A 6,868-nucleotide genomic window follows, 5' to 3' on the forward strand; every position below is an offset into this window, starting at 1 on the left:
GGTGACTAATGGTTCCGTTGATCAGAGTCATATTTATAAGTCGGATTCATGGGCATTTCTTGCCGAGACACCGGAGTGCTGTCCGAGTTATTTATCAGTGGGGATCCGTTTATTTCAGGATTCCCCGGGCCGATTCAGAGGTTGTGGTTGTCTGTTCAGTGGATCTGAGGTTGATGATGATGATGGTGTATCTTGCAATTCCGTTTATTTCAGAGGACTGTGTGACGAGCGTCACACACTCCATGACGAACGGCACGCAAAACGCCTGTTACGAACGTCACAGCCTTGTGACGAGCGTAACGCCCCTCAGACATGTGAACGTTAGGGAGCCGTTGGAGACGAACGTTACACTTTAATTTTGACCTTCCCCATTCATTTTTTCGTTTACCACACTTAATTACTCTTCAACCACTTTTTCTTTCTACCTTCCAATCCTTCTCCTATAAATACCTACCAAAACTTCCTTCATTCACCACAAAACTATTCTCTCATATCAAATACATTTCTTTTTCTTTCCAAATCATCCCTTCAAAAATTCATCACAATGGCGGGAAATCAAAATTTCGGAAATATCATCTTCCGATCCGGAGATGACAACTATCAGCAAGAGCAATTCGAGCGCTTCCAGCAGCGAGGCGTCGCTTCCACCAGGTACCCCGATTTAACTTGTTTACAACAATTAGGCTTACTCCAAGGTATCGAGTGGATGCTCCGTAAAGCCGATTTAACCTTCCTTTGCACTCATAACCAACCCACCTACCCTTCCCTAACCTTAGAATTCCTAAGTTCTTACGACTACACCACTCCCGCCGGTGAGGGTGAATTTCTGACCGGTACCGCAACCTTCCGCATGTTTAACACCGAGTACTCTCTAACCCAAAACCAATTGAGTACCATGCTACAATTTACCACAGAAGGCCAAGTCTACCCCAGAATCCCTCCCGACCTAAATTGGAACACAGTTGGCGTTTTTGACCTTTTTAAGAAAATTTCCGGTATAGAGACCTACAACTGGGAAGAACTCCTTCTCTCCCACATCCATAACCCCACCATCCGTTATTTTCTCCGTATCTTGCAAAACACAGTTTTTGGTAGACCAAACAACAGCAAGGTTAACCCAAAGGAGTTATTTTTCCTCCAGTGCGTCTTCGAACCGCAAGCCCAGGTAAACGCCGCCTCCTTTCTCTTTCATCATATCCGCACCTTATGTGCTAGAGGCCGGCAACCCTTTATAATTGGTGGATTAATAACCTCCATAGCACTTGGCCTGAACCTAGGGGATAGACTCCAAACTTTAGAATCCCTACCTCCCCTGTCTATGGATATCAGCTATTGCCGTTCTAGCCGCCTGATTAAAAACAGAGTAGGCGGAGGCTATTATCTTATGGTGAACAACCAAGCAGTCCCGAGCGTTGTGCTACCCAATACCACCCTAACTGATGTCACAAACCCCGACCGCCACCTCTATGATCTAAACGCTCCTGAAACCACCGAGCCTTCACAAACAAACCAGCAAACTGATGAGTTTGAAGAAATGGAACAAGGTGACCATCCGCCAACACAACAATCAGTCCCGCTCAACCCTTCCCGTAATGCAGCCGGCCCATCCTCCCAACGTCGTCGACGAAGAAGGCCTGCGACCAACGACGACATTATGGATGCTATTGATGGCATGCAGGCACAGAATGCAGAGATGATGCAGATGATGCGTCAAATGCAACAGCAACAGGATGCTCGGAATGCCATAACCGACCAGCGGTTTACTGAATTGTTTAGCAGGTTCGACAACTTAGACATACGTCAAAGATCACCAGGGCCAAGAACCAGAGGCGGAAGGCAGCCTTAGTTATATTTCCTTTTTCTTTTCATTTCCATTTTGTATTTCTTTCCCTTAAAACATTGAGGACAATGTTTAGTTTAAGTATGGGGGGGGAAACAATATTCTTTCCATTCTCATTTTTCAAGTATGTACTCTCCCTTTCATCGTTATTTCCCTTTTTTTCCCTATAAAAAAAAAAAAAAAAAAAAAAAATTTAAGTTAAGTTCCTAAGTGTGAAAAATTTTCTATTATCTATTCCCCTCAATTTTCTTGAGCCATAACAAAAAAAATTTTAACACACCCAATAAGTATAAAGGTTGCTTACTTTATAAAATTTGAGTGAAATCAAAACAAAATCATTACCATAACAACGCTCTGAGAACCTCAATATGTTAAAGCAGGATAAGTACCTATTATACCGATTCCTTGAACTTTTAGTTCTATGGCAACCCCAAGTAGTTTATACAGAAGTCAGCACCATCTTAATAGCAAACTACGTGGAGAGCCGATGAACATAAGTGAATGATCCCCAAAGTAACCTAAGATATATAAATATATCAAGAAATGCACTAAGTAAATTAGGTGATCCTTACCAGATCATTTAATCTAAAGGTTGCAGATCATGCAAAAGCACAATACGAAAGATCCATTATGAGTTGGTTCAGCAGGTATCTGGTGCTGAACTTGGTAGGGCGGACTACGGTTCGATCCCCCGCAATTTGCAATGGGCTGAATGATGAAGTTATCCGACTTATGTACCAGAACTTCTAGCTAAAAGCGGATCATAATCACTAACCGGTTACTCCACTATGTGCGCGAAAGGATAAAGGGCTTAATGTGATTTTGCTAGAATGAAAACGGGTAAAATAAGACTAAAGGAACCAGGATAGCTATCATAGGGTACTTGAACTGATTGGCATAAAGTAGGGTTATCTAAGTTGTAACGGTAGTTGTTGATGTCAAGATTAAACTCGAGTCCTCCTAAACAAAAATCCATTTGCAACCTAGTACGAATTGATGTGTGCTTTGAAATTTCATCTGGCTAAAACTTTTAACAAGTTCTATACTGAATTTTGCTTGAGGACAAGCAAAGATTTAAGTATGGGGGAGTTTGATAACATGAAATTATATCACATTTGAAGACTTAATTCAATTAGATTATATTATCATTTACTTTAATTTATCCCATTTTATCAGATATTATGCAGTATTTCTTTTCTATTTACATCAGGTACCCATTTTGAAGCAAAAGTGAAAAAGGGAAGAAAAGGAGGTGTAGAAAGGAGTAAAAAGGAAACAAATATCAAAGACCAAGCCCAGCCCAAAAGAAAGCGCACGTTGTGCCTGTGACGGGCGTCACAAGGGTTGTGACGAGCGTCACACTAGAAGCATCCCTGTGACGAGCGTCACACATGGTGTGACGAGCGTCACACCATTCCACTAGCTTTTTGGCGCAAGTCACGCTCTCAGAAGAATTGAAGAAGAACGTTGAGAGAGTTCGTGTCCTATGCCCACGCCGTGTATTTAGCCATGCTGAAGACTCGTGGGAAACGGAAGGCAGTTACCAAGGCTATTATAAATAGCCATCTCACAAACCTAAAAAAGTCTCAGTTTTTGCACGCTCAGTTTGCCGAAGCTCTGCCAAATTTTCTTTTCACGCCTTTGCTTATTTTTCTTCCTTTCCAGCAACTTAGCATTATTTATTTTATTTATTTCTTTTGCAAGATTTACATTCTTTTTCCCTTGCAAATTTACCTTTCCAGTTTTAGCTTTTAGATATTTTTCGCATAATAGTTTCTACACCGGAAACTATTGTGCAACTTTATACCGGATTTAACCTTACGTTATATTCCAGTTTTATTTCCTTGATTTAATTTACTGTCTAATTGAAGAATCCAAGAACAAATCCTACCGGCTTGTGGTGGAGTGTTCAAGACCATTGTATTACGCATTCAGGTTCTTTAATTGTTATTTAATTTTTAATGTTTTATTCTATTGTTTATTCATATTGCCTGCCTGGAATGAGTCTGTTTATGCATGATATAAATTCTTATTTATTTAGCATGTCTGGCTAATTTGCCTAGGTATCGGTATGTAAAGTAAGCAGAATAAGGGATCAAGACTGAGTCGGTCTATTTAAACTTAAAATCAAAATCAATCTTTTTACGGTTTCAACTTACAGGTTTAATAACAAGATTTTTTACAAAAGTAAAAGACATAAAGAAGTTAAAATCAATAGAGCGAGAGTTTGAGATTTTAACTGGACAGTGTAAGTTAGGCATTAATTCTAGATCAGGGCGAGAGCAAGTTTTAGAGTTAATTAAATTCTGACCTTTTCCAAAAAGTATTTTTAAAGATTGGATGTGAGGACGAGAGTTAAGCATTTGGATTTAATTATATAACCTAAGTCAACAGAGCGAGAGTTTGAGATAAGGGTGTTTAAAACGGTCAGTATTTTCTTAAAAAGAGTTTCTGCAACTTTATTGTTTTCAAAATATGGTTTTTGACTTAATTATAAGTGACAACAACATTAATATAAAATCATGGTTTATTCAACAGAGCGAGAGTTTGAGATAGAACCTTTAACCAATAAAGTTAACCGAAACGATTCATTTTAAAACCAAGAAACCGACAAAGACTTGATTCCCTAGTTTTGACGAACTACATACCGATATCCGTTTTATTAATATTTAATCTAGATATTAGTTTAGCTCTTAGTTTTTCCCCAAACAATCAAACATTTTCACCTTAGATTTACGTAGTAACCTTAGATAACGGTATATCGATTCATAAGTCCCTGTGGGATCGATATCTTTTAAAACTACGCGATAGAACTGTGCACTTGCAGTTTGTATCCCATTCTCGACTCACCCAGTCGAGCGATCAAGTTTTTGGCGCCGTTGCCGGGGACTTTTATTCAATCGATATCGTAACTCTTCCGTTACGCTGTAGAGACTAAGGTTTCTTTTTCTTCTATTTTCTTTCTTTCGTTGATTTGTATGCCACGCACTCGCTCTCAAGGCGAACCGCTCTATTTACGAATCAACGATATCGAACTATATCTCCGAGTCTTACGACGAATTCGGGAATATCGTGCTGAAAACAATCTCCCTCCTATAAACCTTCCAGATTTCAAAAACATTTTTCCTTCTTTAACCGAGATGGCAGAACCAGCTCGTGCTCTTAGAGATTACGCCGCTCCATCGCAAGATGAACCGCATTCAAGTATTGCTCCGCCCGCAATCGAAGCAAACAACTTTGAACTTAAACCTTCGTTGTTGCAGGCTGTGCAACAGAACCAATTCTCTGGAAATCTTACCGAAGATCCAAACCTTCATTTATCCGTATTTGTTCAATACGCTGATACTGTTAAAGCTAATGGTGTCACTTCAGAGGCGATTCGACTTCGTCTTTTTCCTTTCTCATTAAGAGATAGCGCTAGAAGATGGCTTCAATCTCTCCCTTCCAACTCAGTCACCACATGGAACGAGTTGAAGAAAGTTTTTCTTGCCCGATATTTTCCGCCAAGCAAAACAGCTATGTTAAGAGCCCAGATAAACGGATTTAAACAGAAAGACAACGAGTATCTTTTCGAAGCATGGGAAAGATACAAAGACATGATGAGACTTTGCCCACACCATGGTTTGGAAGACTGGTTAGTAATTCACACATTTTATAATGGTCTCTTATACAATACAAGGTTAACAATAGACGCCGCTGCAGGTGGTGCACTAATGAACAAACCTTACGCTGATGCTTACCAGCTTATCGAGAGCATGGCCCAAAACCACTATCAGTGGGGAACCGAACGAACGAATGTGGAAAAACCTCAACCGAAAACTGGCATGTACGAGATAAGTAACCTTGATCACGTCAATGCAAAAGTGGATGCTTTGGTCCAGAAAATTGAAAGTTTAAACGTATCACCTCCAGCAGCCGTGGTTGCTATAACTCAGAATTGCGAGGTCTGTGGAATCCAAGGCCACACTCCTGCGGAATGTCAACTCTTGACTGGAAGCCCCTATTCGAATACCTATAACCCAAATTGGAAGAACCATCCAAACTTCTCATATAAGAGTAATAATGCTTTATACGCACCTGGACAGTCTCCAAATCAAGTCCCATCTATATCTCCAAGATATCAGAAACCGAATCCTAACAATAATACCCCTAGAAAATCCAACTTGGAAATCATGATGGAAAACTTTATAGCTTCCCAACAACAAACCAATAAAGATTTCTTAAACCAGAACATACACACTGGCGAACAGCTTAAACAACTAGCAAGCAAAGTAGATGCCCTGGCTACCCATAACAAAATGCTAGAAACGCAAATATCTCAAGTAGCTCAACAACAAGCACCTACTGCTGCACCAACTGGTACATTCCCTGGACAGCCCCAACCCAATCCGAGAAGCCAAGCTCATGCAATTATATTGAGAAGTGGAACGGAAGTGGAAGGACCGTCTGACCCAAGGATAGAAAACCAAAACCCTAAGAAATCTACTGAGGAAAGTGAACCTAATGAAAAGGAAGAGAGTAATAAGGAAACCCTAGAAAAGAAGGAACCTTATGTACCTCCACCACCTTACAAACCACCTATACCTTACCCTCAAAGGCTTGTTAAAACCAAAGATGTAGGCCAATTTAGAAAATTTGTTGATCTCCTTAAACAATTAAATGTTACAATTCCGTTTACCGAAGCTATCACGCAGATGCCCTCATATGCTAAATTCTTAAAAGAAATTCTTTCTAATAAGAGGAAACTTGAGGATAGCGAAACCGTTACACTCCCTGCCGAATGTAGCGCTATAATCGAAAACATGCCCCCTAAACTCAAGGATCCGGGTAGTTTCTCTATACCCTGTCACATAGGAAAATTTGTCATCGACAAAGCCTTATGCGATTTAGGAGCCGGAATTAGCGTTATGCCTTTATCCATATGTAAGAAACTGGAAATGGGAGAATTAAGACCGACCAAAATGTCTGTGCAATTAGCAGATCGTTCCATCAAATATCCTGTAGGAATCCTTGAAAACGTTCCCGTAC

The 6,868-nt window shown here is 40.1% G+C and overlaps 1 pseudogene; it reads right to left on the reverse strand.

The window, feature by feature from the left end:
* Window positions 1-5,365: 5,365 nt before the first annotated feature.
* Window positions 5,366-5,465, reverse strand: LOC127098979 (uncharacterized; annotated as a pseudogene).
* Between the last annotated feature and the right edge of the window lie 1,403 nt (window positions 5,466-6,868).

The sequence above is a fragment of the Lathyrus oleraceus genome, chromosome 6 (genome assembly GCF_024323335.1).
Source record: "Lathyrus oleraceus cultivar Zhongwan6 chromosome 6, CAAS_Psat_ZW6_1.0, whole genome shotgun sequence".
NCBI lineage: Eukaryota > Viridiplantae > Streptophyta > Magnoliopsida > Fabales > Fabaceae > Lathyrus > Lathyrus oleraceus.